Below are 14,815 nucleotides of genomic sequence, written 5' to 3' on the forward strand. Positions count from 1 at the left end.
AGACTTAGATAGCCTCCAGTGGTCTCAGACATAAAATTGAGAGAAAAGAAGCTATATGCACAAATATGTAACATATTTTTCCTTCCTTCCTTCCTTCCTTCCTTCCTTCCTTCCTTCCTTCCTTCCTTCCTTCCTTCCTTCCTTCCTTCCTTCCTTCCCTCTCTCCCTCCCTCCCTCTCTCTTTCTTTTGTACCAGGGATTGAACCCAGGGTCACTTAACCACTGAGCCACTTCCCCAGGCTTTTTTATTTTGAGATAGGGTCTTGCTAAATGGCCTCGATGAGTTGCTGAGGCTGGCCTCGAATTTGCAATCTTCCTGCCTCAGTCTCCAGAGTTGCTGGGATTACAGATGTGTGCCACTATGATTTGTTTTTATGAAGCTCAAGTTCAGAAAAAAACTGTAGAATTTACATCGTTGAAAAATAAAATACAGAATTGATTGAGGGTGGTGGGAAAGGTCTTATCTCAGTGCCCACCATACTCTGTGCCCTCAACAATAGTTCTCTGCTTTTGTCTCTTGGGGGTGATGGTGATGGTGTGGAATTTAAATCATGGATGTTCTGCTCTTTCTGTGACACCTTCCTTGAGTCAAAATTCTTTTCAATCACTAATCTATGGCTTCCTGAATTGTTCTCATGCAGTTTTCAGTTTCTGTAAAAACTGAAATGGAACAGACGATATGATTTTTACAATGTGATAAGATGGTTAACTTTATACATCAACCTGTGTGACAGGTTGCCCAGATTAATGTTAATTCTGGGTATGTCTCTGAGGATGTTTCTAGATGAGATTAGCATTTCAATCTGTATATTTAGTAGACTTCACCCCAAAGTTGGTGGTCATTATCTAATCTGTGTGAGGGTCTGAACAGGATAAAATGTCAGAGGAAGAATAATCCCCTTTTCTTATTGCCTGCTTGGGCTGGAACATCCATCTTCTCCCACCCTTGGACTAAGACTTGCACTGTTAGCTCCCCTGGTTCTTTCTTAGGCCTTTGGATTTAGACAGGAGTTCAGCTTTCCTGGGTCTCCAGCTTGTAGGTGGAAGATTGTGAGACTTTCCAGCTTCCACGTTTGTATAAGCCTATTCCTCATTCTATCCATCCATCCATTCCTATTGGTTCAGTTTCTCTAGAGAATCCTGATTAAAACATGGTGCTGGTTTGGATAAGTGTTCCCAAAAGCCCGTGTGCTAAAGGTTTGGTCCTGAGGGTAGTACTATTGGGAGGTGATGGAAACTTTGAGAGGTGTGGCCTAGTGGGAAGTCCTCAGGTCACAGAGGTGTGCCCTTGAAGGGTATTGTGAGGCTCCAGTCCCATTTCCTTTTTTCTTTGCTTCCTGGCTTGTAAAATAAGTTTTCTCTGCCATGTATTTCTGCCATATTGTGCTGCTGCTGTGGGCTGCTCACATCAACCCCTATGAGCAGTTTAAGGTTTTCCTTGTATCTTTCTCAGAGTCACCAAGTTTCATAGATGTTGTTGAGGTGAGCCTCAATCCACCAATGAATCACCTGCAGAAAGAGAGCTAATTCTATTCATTGTAGGAGATTAAAGATGGCCACAGGTCCTTTGCTACCTCCCCTTGAGATGAAGGGGAGCCCTTGGATCTGGGGAGCTCTGGCTGGTTGATCAAGAAAAATTGGTGGAAGTGATGCTGTGCCAGTCTTTAGCCTAGCTCCAAAAGCAACTTCCACCTCCTGTCCTTTGGGCCATCCTATGGGAGCCTGAGTTGCCATGTAAGAAGTTTGAATTTCCTGAAATTGCCATGCTGGAGTGGCCACATGCAGCACTCTGGCAAACCACTTAGTAGAACCTGGTTGTCCTCAAAAAAGTGACAAAAAATGCAAGAGAAGCTGTCTTATACTTAGACCAGGCATCTGTCTGCTGATGCCATGGAGTGACCCCACAGATTATGCCATTTCCACTACAGCCAGCCCTATGTAAGAAAGTCTGTTTCTCTTCGGCCTCATTCATGCTCTGTGATGTCAAACTTTTGGATTCTTATCAACCAGCAAAAGACTTCAGTGCATTTAGCATAGATGCACTTAGATTAATTCTCCCTCCTGCATTTCTTTTAGAATATCCTCAGTCTTTTCTTCTATGTCAGATACTTTAATTAGCTTCTAATCATACAGGGTGCCATTTTGATATTCCCTTTATTGTCATCACAGCATGAAAGGTTTCTGCCAGGGTAGGTAGGTTGAGTGACTGTGGTTTCCTATTAGTTATTATAATAAAATCAACAGATCCTCGTGGCTTGAGTTGTTTTAGATGAGATCAGCTTCGGTTTAAAGGCTCATCTTGTTATTCTTTGTATTATTCTTTGTTTCTGTTATGAAGATTCTTTTACAAATATTCTTTTGTATTTATTTAATGTTTATTAACAAATTATTTTGTTTCCAGAAAGCCTGAGCCTTCCTGAACAGAAATGGAAATATGAAAAGAAAGAGAAGCTGGGTGTGAGGGCAAATGCCTTGTAGTCCCAATCACTCAGGAGGCAAGTTCAAGGCAACTTAGGGAGACCCTGTCTCTAATAAAATAAATAAATAAACAAACAAACAAATGAATGAATGAATAAAAAGGGCTGGGGATGTAGAGAGTACCCCTGAATTTAATCCCTAGTGCTGAAAAAAGAAAAGAAATAAAGAACAGAAGACCTTTATCACAGCCATGTCTTCGCAGTTCCTCCTCAAGTAGGCTGTCTGTTGTGCTATTTAGAATATGCTGTGAGGTTTTCTGCTGCTATATTTGGATACTACAAATTGGGTAATTTATAAGAGGAATTTGTTTTACAGTTCTGGAGGCTGGGGAGTCCAATGTTGAAGGGCACATCTGCTGAGAGACTTCTTGCTGGCAGGGACTCTCATCAGAGTCCTGAGGCAAAGCAGGGCACTTGGTGCTGAGAAGAACAAGGCAACTAGAAAAAGCTCACTTGTATAGAAAAGCTACTCCTGTGATATCCCATTAATCCTTTAACCCAGAGCTGAACCCTTACCATCTAACCACCTCCCAGGCTTCTTGGGCTTCAGGTACCCAGGTGTCTTTTTTGGCACCATCATCCTAGTGTAAGTCCTCCCATCTTCAGAGTGATCACTTGGTCCAAAATGGCTTTGGAGCTCCTCTCCACTCCAGTCCAATTTGAGTCCATGATATTCTCATTGTTAAGGTCCGAGGTCTTCTGAAGTCATGGATTTCTCTGCATGCCCACACATTTGAGTGCAGGAATATTTGTGGATTCTGGAGTCCATGTGTGGGTTGGTGATACAGTTCAGTGGTATTGCACTTGCCTGGAGTCCGGGTATTGGGGTACAGCTTCCTGGGGGTACAGCTTCCTGGGGCCCCAGGAACAACTGTTCACCTCTGAGGCCATACCAGCCCTTGAGTTGCCTCTTGCTGAGGAATGTCTCAGCCCCATGAAGGATCCACCTACCTCACCTGTTTTCCAGTCCAGGACACTCTTTCTCCCTAGCTGCCTTCAAAGGTCCTGGGCTCCTCGAGACACTCCCCAATACACCTGAAATCCTCTCAAGGGACTCCAGCCTCCAGCAAATAAAAGTCTGAAAAGGAAATTTGTCTGAAAGGAACCTCTGAGCTCATGGTTCCTTGAACAGAGAGAATCCAAAGTCCTTTGTCCAGGCTTGGAAGTGGAGAGTGGTATGCAAAGACAGAGGAAAGCAGGGTTAGGTGAGGAAAAACCAGGAAAAATAAAACACAAATTAATTTTATAATAAGTGATCCTGGTACAATGGGGGAAATATTTTACTGCTTATTGCTCCACTAAAAACTCTGGAGACGGGCTGCCAAGAAAATAGGTTTATTCAAAAGGCAGCTTTGAGGAAGACAGATGAGAACTTTTTGTTTCAAATCTCCATCTTCAGGGGACTCAGGGGTGTGGAAATCTTTTTTATAAGAGAGGAGGCAATGTGGGATGAAATGCAGGAAATATACATATGAAGATTTAGTTAGCCGCAGAACATGTACATCTGTGCTTCTTTGGTGTCTGTCCCCGGCATGAGGCTTTTATTCTTAGTGTGAGGAAGCTCAGAAGTTAAAATAATTTGGAACTTTTAATTTCAAAGGAGGTCTGCTTCAAATCCTATTTAGTTCATTCCTAATCTTAGGGAATTGGGGCTCCATGTCATGTGGATGGTAGTTTATTATTGTTGGATCAGTATATAGATCCCAATGAAAGAACTGGAATATGAGTCAGATATTTATTTCTGAAGGAGGCAAAATCAGAAACACTTGATAGCTCTGCCTAGGGGAGAACTTTAGTGTTAGATTGCATAAGAACTCACTTTCTAGGACTTCCCACTATTTTTGGTGGAATTTGACAAGGGACTCCACATGATTTTCCGCTGACTCTGAAGGATTTCCCATGAAGACATTGCTGATTATTTGCCAAGCACCTTGTTCCCATGAAACTGGAGCCTTGTCCTGATTTTTTTAAATATATATTTTTAGTTGTAGATGGACACAATACTTTTATTTTGTTTATTTATTTTTATTGGTGCTGAGGATCGAACCCAGTGCCTTACACGTGCCAGGTGAGCGCTCTACTGCTAAGTCCCAGCCCCGGCTCCATTGCCTGATTTTTGATATGATTGGTCCCAGGTTTGGAGGGAAAGTGACAGTTTAGGAGTCAGTATCAGAAGACCCCTTTTTAGCCTATTTTAACCAACAGAAGTTTTGGGAAATATTAGTTCTTAGGCCAAAAGCAAACAAAAACAAAAAACAAACAAAAAACATCAACAAGAGTAGAACAATCCAGTCTGCATAATAGATTTGCATTGTAGGTACTGGGTATTGCACCTAGAGGTGATTTACAACTGAGCTACATCCACAGCAGAGGATTTTGTTGTGCAGAGGATTGTACCCAGGGTCTCATATATGTTAGGCAAGTGGTCTACCACTGAGTCACAAAACAGCACCACAACTTTTTTTTTTTTTTTTTCAAAACAGTCCCCTCTTTTTATTTTTTATTTTGAGACAGGACTAAGTTGCCCAGGTTGGCCTCTAACTTGTGATCCTTCTACTTCAGCCTCCCCAGTCTCTGGGATTATAGACGTGTGCCACCACATTTGGCCAGTTGCATAATAGAGTTAAGCTAATAACCATAATCTCTTTAATTCTATCTAATCTATATTTATATAATCAAAGAAAATCAACTTGCTGTTAAGGTAGTCCTGTCACATTTCACTAAGAAGAGTACTTGTTAGCATCTGGGTACTCTGGGTAGAAAGTTCAACATATTTTATAATATCTTTAGATGCATTTTTCAGAACAGTAAAAATTTTGAACACAAGTTATAAGAACATGTATATACACTTAAGTGTATTTTGTAAACTAAGTCACAGTGTAAACAGCACAACTTTAAAACAAAGGTTTTAAAGAAAACCTTTAAAGACCTTATAGCCACTTTTGCCTATAGGGTGCCGCATACCTGTAATCCCAGAGACTCTGGAAGCTGAGCAGGAGGATCACAAGTATGAGGCCAGCCTCAGAAATTTGGTGAAAGCCTTATCAATTTAATAAGATTATGGTCTTAAAATAAAAAATAAAAAAGGACTGGGGATGTAACTCAGTGGCAGAGTGCTCCTAGGTTCAATCTCAGTACCCCTTCCCCAAATAACAAAAACAGAAAAACAAAACAAAACAAAAAGACAGTCTTTCACATCTCCTATGCCAAAATCTTAACCTTAAATTTGTCTTAAGATGAAGGGTGAATAAAGAGGGATTGCTCCTTATAACACTATAGAGACATGGCTCATGATATCTCATATGACTATAAATAGTATATTCTTTATATATACTTAGATAACTTAGAAATTTATATTTAGATAGCTTAGAAATTTAGCAAAACGATTTAGTTATCTCTATGTTAACAATCACAATTTACAGCATTAAATCCAGGCTATCAGATTTTTAAAGTGTTAGAATATTTATATTAATAAAATATCATATATTGTAAAAATAGTAGTTTAACCAAAATTATACACCAAAAAGAAGCTTTAGAACAGATAAAGAATTGAATAAACTCTCTTATAGGACTTAATTTTATCTTAAGCAATCAAAAACATAATAAAGTCAGCAGAAAACAAGGGAAATTACCTCCCCCCCTTTTTTACTTTTCTGCAAATTTCTTCAATGTCTCAATTAATAGAAGAAAAATAGCATATCAAATCTTCTGCATGTAATTTGTTTCCATATGTTGCTTTGGTTGAGTATATAGACAAAACCTTTGCTCACACAGATGTATAGTTGAAAAGGGGAGGAGTACTTTAGTATCCTTTTCAGCAAATAGTATATATTCTTCTCTGATACCTCCTCAAAATAAGTAGTAGCTTCTTTAAATTAGTTGCAAGGTGGAATCTGAAACCATATTACTGAACTTCTGGTGCTTTTACATTAAAATCCATTTGTCTTTCTTGTACTTTGAATGGTGGTTTCATGCAAGATTCTGTAACATCATGCATCAGTTATTGATTCTGAAGAGAACTCCCAGCAATATAGTCTCTAGAATTGAACAAAACATAGTATTGATCCCAGCTCCATTCCAGAAACACCTCTTCAAACTGGAAGGGGAAAATGATGATGAAAATGATGTCCACGAAACAGACTTACAGCTCACACCTGCGGGACAGGCAGGTATAGATCTGTCTTTGTAAGAGCTTGACAGCATCACCTGGGGCTAGGCTCAGGTCATAGCTTCCTGCTGCCATGCATTTGAGCTCTGGAACCCATTGCCCTTTGGGCTCCATGCTTGAACCACAATTCCTGAAGCCAGGAGGCCACCAACGTAGGAGATTATCTTGATAAAACATAAAATAGAGCAATTATTGTCAAACTGTTGGATCTTAACTATAGAAGCACTTTAAAAGGTAAATTTTTGGGCTGGAGATGTGGCTCAGTGGTAGCGCGCTAGCCTGGCATGCGTGCGGCCCGGGTTCGATCCTCAGCACCACATACCAACAAAGATGTTGTGTCCGCCAATAAATAAAATATTAAAATTCTCTCTCTCTCTCTCTCTCTCTCTCCCCCCTCTCCCTCTCTCTTAAAAAAAAAAGTTAAATTTTAAATTTTTCTGATTTAAGCTTTAATAAAAGCATCAAAATGTTATTATTCTATGTCTTCGGTAATTAAAAGTAGAGAAAATAAAAGATTTTAAATAATAGAAAACTGGACATGGTGGTTGAGACCTGTAATCCCAGCAACTCAAGAGTCTGAGGCAGGGGGATTCCAAATTCCAGGCCAGCCTTAACAATTTAGCTAGTCCCCAAGAACTCAGAGAAACCCTGTCTCAAAATTAAAAAAAAGTGTGGGGGGAAGATGTGGCTCAGTGGCTAAGTGCCCCTGGGTTTAATCCCTGGTACCATAAACAAATAAACAAACAAATGAATAAATAAATAAATAAATAGGGCTCAGGATATATAGTTCAGTGATAGTGAGATAGGGACCTCAATCCAGAGGGTACAAGAAAAATGCTGTCTGGAGTAAAAGCCAAGGAGATGAGTCATATTGTACCTATTTATGATAAATTCCATTACTAGAGCAACTCCTGCCACAAGTTCTGTATTCTAATTAGGTAAAAATAATCAATGGGGTGGGGGCTGGGGTTATGGCTCAGCGGTAGTGTGCTTGCCTAGCACATATGAGGCACGGGGTTCAATTCTCAGCACCACATAAAAATATAAAGATATCTGGTCCATCTACAACTAAAAATATTAAAAAATATATCAATAGGAACAAATAGGGCAAGGTCTTCAATTAGATCTGTGGGGAGGGGAATGAGGCACAGCTTAGCACAGAAGACAAGACTTGCCCAGGCATTGGGCCTTGAGCTACTCTCTTTTTGGCCCACTCTGCTCTACTTTAGAAGTACACTTTCATTTTCAACAAATCTGTGCTTTGCCTATTCTGCATGTCTTGCTCAATTCTTTGTCTGAAATGCCAAGAACCTGGACCCCAACAGAATCATTTAGGGAGCCAGCTTCAAGGTAAGCACTCCCTCCTTTGGGGTGTTCCCCATTGTATTCACCTAAGCCTACTTCCCTTTTCTATCAGGTTCTCTGACAGTACCACATTCAGACTGAGGAGCAACTGATGCTTCCCAGGGCATCCTCAGGATGAGCACAAGAGCACCTCCATTTGAGTGTTGAGAACTCTGTAGCCCAAATGAGTGGAAACCTTGTAACTTTGCCAGACTTTCTGGCACTTAGTCTCCCTGCCATGTATTTGTGCTGGGTTCCTGGAGATCGCTAGATTTTTCTCTATTTTCATTTTAATGCAAACTGCCTTCTTCCTTCTGATCACAATTTCTTTGGCTGTAGACAATGAGACACCTTTGGCCCTTGGCTACACTCTCAGTGGCACAGGTTGGGCAGTTAAATGCTATTAGGGTGCCCCTTGCTTGAAGACTCCCATGACAGGATAATGCCATTGTGAGCCACAGATAAATTTAGTCTGTGCCAGAGTCAAGAGAAAGCTCACCATCACAGGCACACAGTAAAACGATCTACTTACCCCAACTTTGTGGTCACCCAAAGGAAATAGCTCAGCCAAGACTAATCACTTCAAAAACCTTTCTATCTCTATTGTGGGCATTAAACCCAGCCTTATGACTCCTTACTTTTCTTTCTTTCTTTCTTTTTTTTTTTTTTTGGCACAAGGGATTGAACTCAGGGGGCACTTAACCACTGAGCCACATCCCCAGCCCTTTTTATATTTTATTTTGAGACAGGATCTCACTAAGTTTTTAGGGTTTCACTAAATTGCTGAGGCTGGCCTTGAACTTGCATTCCTTCTACTTCAGCTTCCTGAGCTACTGGGAATACAGGCATGCACATCTGCTCCTGGCTACTTTTCTTTATTAGTCTCTTAGAGGCCTTTGTGCCAAGGCTGCCAATTCCTCCTCTTCTGAAGTGTTCTTGGTACCTCCACCTGTAGACAAAATGTCCTTTTTACACCAATCATTACCCTCAACCCTCATGGGGAAGTTGGGGTCTATTGGTTCTGGTGGTTTTCCCTGCCTTGGAGCATAAGCCAGACCTGGAGGATGTGTGGAGTTCCTTTTATCATTTAGATATGGGGAGGGAACGGAAATAGATTAGGCCTCTGGAATGAGGTTAATCAGTGCCTGGATGATAATCAGTGCCTGGGTGCTCCTTAGCCTCTTGGGTAGATAGGCCAAATTTCATTGGATTTATGAAAACAGTTAAAGGATGATCAAAGTTGGGTACTACATTTAGGAGTCCCATGAATTATTCTTGGCTACTGCCCTTGGAGGAAGCTTTACCTCATCCCAACATTAAAAAGGTGTCCCCAAAAGCAAACTGGGACTTAATTGTCCTAGGGCCTTTGAGTTGGCTTCTTATCCCTTGCCCCAACCCAAGGCTTCACCTATATTTTGCAATCAATTCTTTGCTGCCAGGCCAGTCCACAAAGGCATTCATCTTCTTGATAAGACTTAGCAGTCAGAAGAGACTTATGGGATTAGAGAAAGAATATGCTCTGGGGAACTAAGTCTACGTACAGTGGCACTGGTGCCCACTCTAAGAGCCAGGGATGTCTGGTCACCTAAGCTAAGATCCCTGGTGGATGACTCAGGGATTGTGTAAGTCAGAGATAGCTCATTCCTTGGAAGGATGCGTTGGATGGAATTTGGAATTTAGTCCTAAGATTCTTAAGGTCCTTCTTTTACAGACAACCATGGGAGGAAGAACTACCTCGGTACCCCAGGAGTCCTTGTTGGCTGTATTCTGTGCTACTGGGACTGCTTCAATCTTGAAAACCTGAGAAGGAGCTGCTTCATTTTCTATTGCAATACTGCTTGACCCCATAGCTGCTTAAGGTAGGAGTCTCAGAATAATGGCCTGTTAATGGTAGCCGAAATTTTAATACTGTCCTTCAATTGAATCTATTTTGCAAAAGACAAGGCAAATGGATCAGAAATCCCATGCATTTAAGCCTTCATGGTCTTTATATAAAAACCCATTATTATACAAAGACAAAAATCCACCAGTCCCCAGAGAAGCCTCTGCTCCTGCCTCTGATCTCAAACAACCCTCTACTAAGTTGCACCCCTTCTCTTGGGGAACACCAACAATCACCCCCCATATCACTTACCAGAGGAAATAGATTACCAACCCCCTCCTTTTCCAAACATCCTGAGCCCACAACATACTTGTAGTGGGGCCTGGACCCTCTCTTCTCACCAAAACTATCATAACTCCCAATTACCCTGGCAACAAAATATCAAGACCTTCACAAAGAAAGCTTGCTGAGGGCTATTCAAAGGGTCATAAACTGACTAAGGGAGCAGAAAATGGAGGCAAAAATGGGGGGACTCAATTTTCTTAAATATTTAACTCTTGGAGGTGGTCCATGCAGTTCCTACACAGTTGGTCAAAAGCCAAAAGTTGGACCTGAGCGGGACTCTCTAGAACTGCAGGGCAGGAGAGGCACGCCATCCTTCTCCTTTCTGAGAGGACCCGCTCTCTCCCTTGAAGGCCACCCCTTTTCCCTATACCTTCTAATAAACTCATGCCTAATACTCTGTGGGACATGTCTGAGGTCTTTCTGACATGATTTCAAGAACTGGGGTTTGTTGGGGGTCTCTATGCTGCTTCAGTTTACGAAGTCCCATGCCCTGTCACATTTGGTGTTTCTACCCAGTTATACTCAGTTTCCTAACTCTGTTTCTGATTACTTTCTTCATTCAGTCTTTTCTGAACCTCCATTCTTCATCTCAGATTCTTGGTGACTAGAGGAAAAGTCTTGAAATAATTGATGGTTAGATTAGAGCACACTCTAGTAAAAAACTGAATATCTCTTGATTGAAACTCAGATACCACAGCCCTTAGGGATAAGAATTGAGGCTTTTGTCCTTGATCTTCTTGGGGGAAAAAATGTTGCCTGATAGCAATTGAAAGATTCTTGGCAAGGGTAACATTCTTGTAGAACCCGAAGGTCAGTGATTATGAGATTTTGAACCTCAATGCCCAGTAGGATAAAGAGTCCTCTTTCTCATCCTCTTCTTCTCTCATCTTTGTCTCTGGACCAATAGAACTTCATGGGACCTGGACCTCATTCAAGGCTCAAATCAGTGGGAACTGTAATTCACACCTAAGGTAAAGAGGTACCCTCCCCATCTCTGGGTCAGGATGCCCTATTCAATACCCTTTGCCTCCCAGCCTCAAAATGGCAGCTTTCCTTACTCCTTAGCTGCCTGATATCTACCCTTCTGAAGCTTGCATCTGGAATGTAAGTTGCATAAGAAATGCCCTAAACAAGTTTGAGACCAGAGGAGAAAGTGTCACTTTTAAATCCAAGCCACTGTGGGACAGAAATGTGCTGTTTTACAAGTTTTTCTTGAGAGCCTTTTCCTGAGGTCCAGCCTTTCCCTGAACCCCAAGGGCTCCCACATTCTTTAAGTACCTGGACTAACTCTGATCCAAAGTGCACTCCGGTGTGACATAGATATTACATGTGCTCCTTTACTAGAGCAATCATGGGATGTGTGTCATTTTTTAAAAGCATCTTTTTTGAGCTCATGGTTTTTCTGATGAATTGATTGACCTTTGGTTCTGCTAACCTGAATTAGTTTGTTTTGTTCTGATTTTTAAAATTTTGTCTTACTGTCATCTCCCCCTCCCCCATTTTTCTGCTGTCTTTATTCAGGGCCCAATTAATCAAGGGGTAACTCTAAAATACACTATAAAAGAAAAGAGATCATCCCTTTCAAAGGGTCCTAAAAAGTAGCATAAATAGTGGTGTTGGTTGACATGGGTCTACCTCATGGATGGACACGTGGCCACCTGAACCATTGGCTCAGTGTGCATACATGGCTGGCAGACCCAGCTCCAACATCCCCAACTGTACAGTCCTCTTCAGGTCTATGTCCTCTATTCTATATTCTATTGTTCACTGTCACACAAAGGACATATGTGACAGACACTATTTTAATTTCTAAAGGGTTAAATCTGATAGACAAGGTGTAATAAACATGTGCAGGTCTTTTATCTCCTATCTGAGAATATCTAATACATTGTAAAAAACTAAAATCTTTACTTCCGGGTGAGGGTTGTGACTCAATGGTAGAGCTCTTGCTTCATATGTGAGAGGCCTCATAATGTCCATGCATTAAAGCTTTTTAATCGGGGAAAAAGATGGCTTGAGACATTAATTAGGCTTGTCTGATATCTTATTTTTTATTGGAAACCTAAAGTTAACCTAAAGTTAAAAATGGATAAACTAGATTTAACATAAATGGGGTAAACATTTATAAATGTGTTTTTTAGAGGTGACATCTGATTAATTTTCAAAGTTAAATACAAAACATCAACTGCTGAATATAAATTCAAGTAACTGATATTCAGAGATAGACTCAGGAAACTTTTATTTGTTCAAAGCTATTGTATACAAACTAAGTATGTTCTTGCTATTGTTAATTTCACTCTGTATTTTCCTTGTAAAACTTTATAACTTTTGCTCATTCGTGTTTTGCTGAAATTCTACTTCTTCTTCTTCTTCTTTTTTTTTTTTTTAAGATTTAAGATTTAGGGCTGGGACTGTAGCTCGGTGGTAGAGCACCCACCTCACACATGTGAGGCACTGAGTTTGATCCTCAGCACCACATAAAAATAAATAAAGATATTGTGCCCAACTACAACTAAAAAAATATTTAAAAAAAGAAAATTTAAGATTTAGTTATCTTTATTGTTTTCTTCAATTCTAACTTTCTTTGTTATTCAAGTAGTACTTAACTTTTTTCAGACCATGTATAAGCTAAAAATAACAAGAACTGTTCCAAGTTTTCTTTTTTTTTTTAGTTTTTTTTTTTGCTACTTTAGTATGCTTTATTTAACACTGAAAACATAATATACAAATGATAATTTAATAATATCAGTGTAAATTTTCCAGTTTATTTTTGCTAGTTTTTTAATGTTTTCTAGACTTTCAGTTAGTTTACATTGTAATAGTTGATTAAGCAGTTTAGAATGAAATGCTACTTCTAACAAAATGACCTGAATTAATTTGAGATAATAAGTCATAACCTATAGGGCAGATAGAATATAATGTTGCTGACTTCCAGTACTAATACTGATACTAGTTACATGAAAGGGGTAACTGTACAATTACAGACACTCAAATTAATGTCTAATGTTAACCCATTACTCCCACTGCAAGACTGGTGAAACTTGCCTGCTGGATGTTTAAAACCAAAAGTTGGAGACTAAATCTAAGGAAATAAAAGGACTAAAGAATAGGCAAGGCAATGTTTTGGTTCTTGCCCTTTAAGGTCAACCAGGACCCAGGGACCTCTCAAAGGACCTCTCAAAGGACCCCACAACTCAGGTGAGTCATCTGACCTCCTAATCAGGGGGATTGTGAGGACCCTAGAGAACAGGAAGCCAACCAGTGCACATTCTGCAAAGGAGAGTCATTGGAGAGAGAAATGTCACTGATGCTTCTAAGGGAAGACAATGTGGTCAGCAAGTCCCTAATCCATCATAGTTGATGGCACAACTAGTAGAAAAAAAGCTGAAGGAGCTGAGAGGCTTTTCACAAGTTCCCAAGAGTGTTCCTTGAGGAGTCTCAACTGATCCTAATGTTAGATAAGAACAAGGTCTATTTTATTTTATTTTTTAAAAATTTAGTTGTACATGGACATAAAACCTTTATTTATTCATTCATTTTTTTAAAATTTGGTGCTGAGGATCAAACCCAGTGCCTCATGTGTGCTAGGCAAGAACTCTACAACTGAGCCATAACCCCAGCCCCTTGTTTCATTTTTTGGTATCAGGGATTAAACTCAGGGGCACTCAACCACTGAGCCACATCCCCAGCCCTATTTTGTATTTTATTTACAGACAGGGTCTCACTGAATTGCTTTATACCTTGCCATTACTGATGTTGGCTTTGAACTCAGGATTCTCCTGTCTCAGCCTCTCAAGCTGCTGGAATACAGACATGCACCACAGTGCCTGGCAAGAGTAAGGTCTATTTTTGACCAATGTGGTCTTAAACACCTGACAGGAAAGTATAACCAAAGCACAGTCATACATGGACATTTGAAAGAAAAAAAAAAACAATGTTTCTTTTAATATAACATGAAACATACACTTGTGTCAATTCTCTCAAAAGTAAGTAAAATGGGGAGGTTATAAAGAAAGTATTCTTGTGTGGGAGAGCCTAATAACTCCCACACCAAGGACTCTGATAGTCACAAGTTTGTCCTGCGTCCATTTGAGTCAAATTTCACAAACTGACCAATCTTCCTCACTTCCTACATAGATGGATTTGATCTGTATTTTTTTTTTTTGGCTGGAATGATTATCTAGCCCTAAACATAGATATAACCACTAATAATCAACCTCTAACCATTTGTAAGGGCATCCATTAGAGTCACAAGGGTTATATAACCAATTCCGCTCTTGGTGGGATTGGTGTGGCCACAGAGTTAGGAGGAATACCCATATCCCTCTCTTATCTTCAGGGTTTGTCTGAAGATCTGTTAGTCTAGAGGAAATATCAAAAGGGATAATTACCTTCCAGAATCAGGTATACTCGTTAGCAGCAGTCACTCCCCAAAATTGGAGAAGATAAGATTAACCACTGAAAAGAGAGGACTATGTCTCTTCCTGGAGGAAAAAAGCAGTCTTCACATAAACCAATCTGAGATGGTTAGAGATGCAACAAAGAAATTAGCAGACCATTCTTGAGGATTCAGCAGCAGCAGCTCTCATATGGGATAATGGTCAAAATTTGGAACTGGATGCCTTGGTTACTATGCTCGGTGGGATCCCTTCTGATGCT

The 14,815-nt window shown here is 40.2% G+C and overlaps 1 long non-coding RNA gene across 1 annotated transcript; it reads right to left on the reverse strand.

The window, feature by feature from the left end:
* Positions 1–5,841: 5,841 nt before the first annotated feature.
* Positions 5,842–14,664, reverse strand: LOC308648851. The gene is made up of 3 exons (XR_014021923.1): positions 14,548–14,664; positions 6,623–6,809; positions 5,842–6,514 (listed from the first exon to the last, which is right to left on the reverse strand). It is a non-coding gene; the product is annotated as an uncharacterized lncRNA (long non-coding RNA).
* Between the last annotated feature and the right edge of the window lie 151 nt (positions 14,665–14,815).

Source organism: Spermophilus citellus (assembly GCF_964194105.1).
Source record: "Spermophilus citellus genome assembly, chromosome: 5".
Taxonomy (NCBI): Eukaryota; Metazoa; Chordata; class Mammalia; order Rodentia; family Sciuridae; genus Spermophilus; species Spermophilus citellus.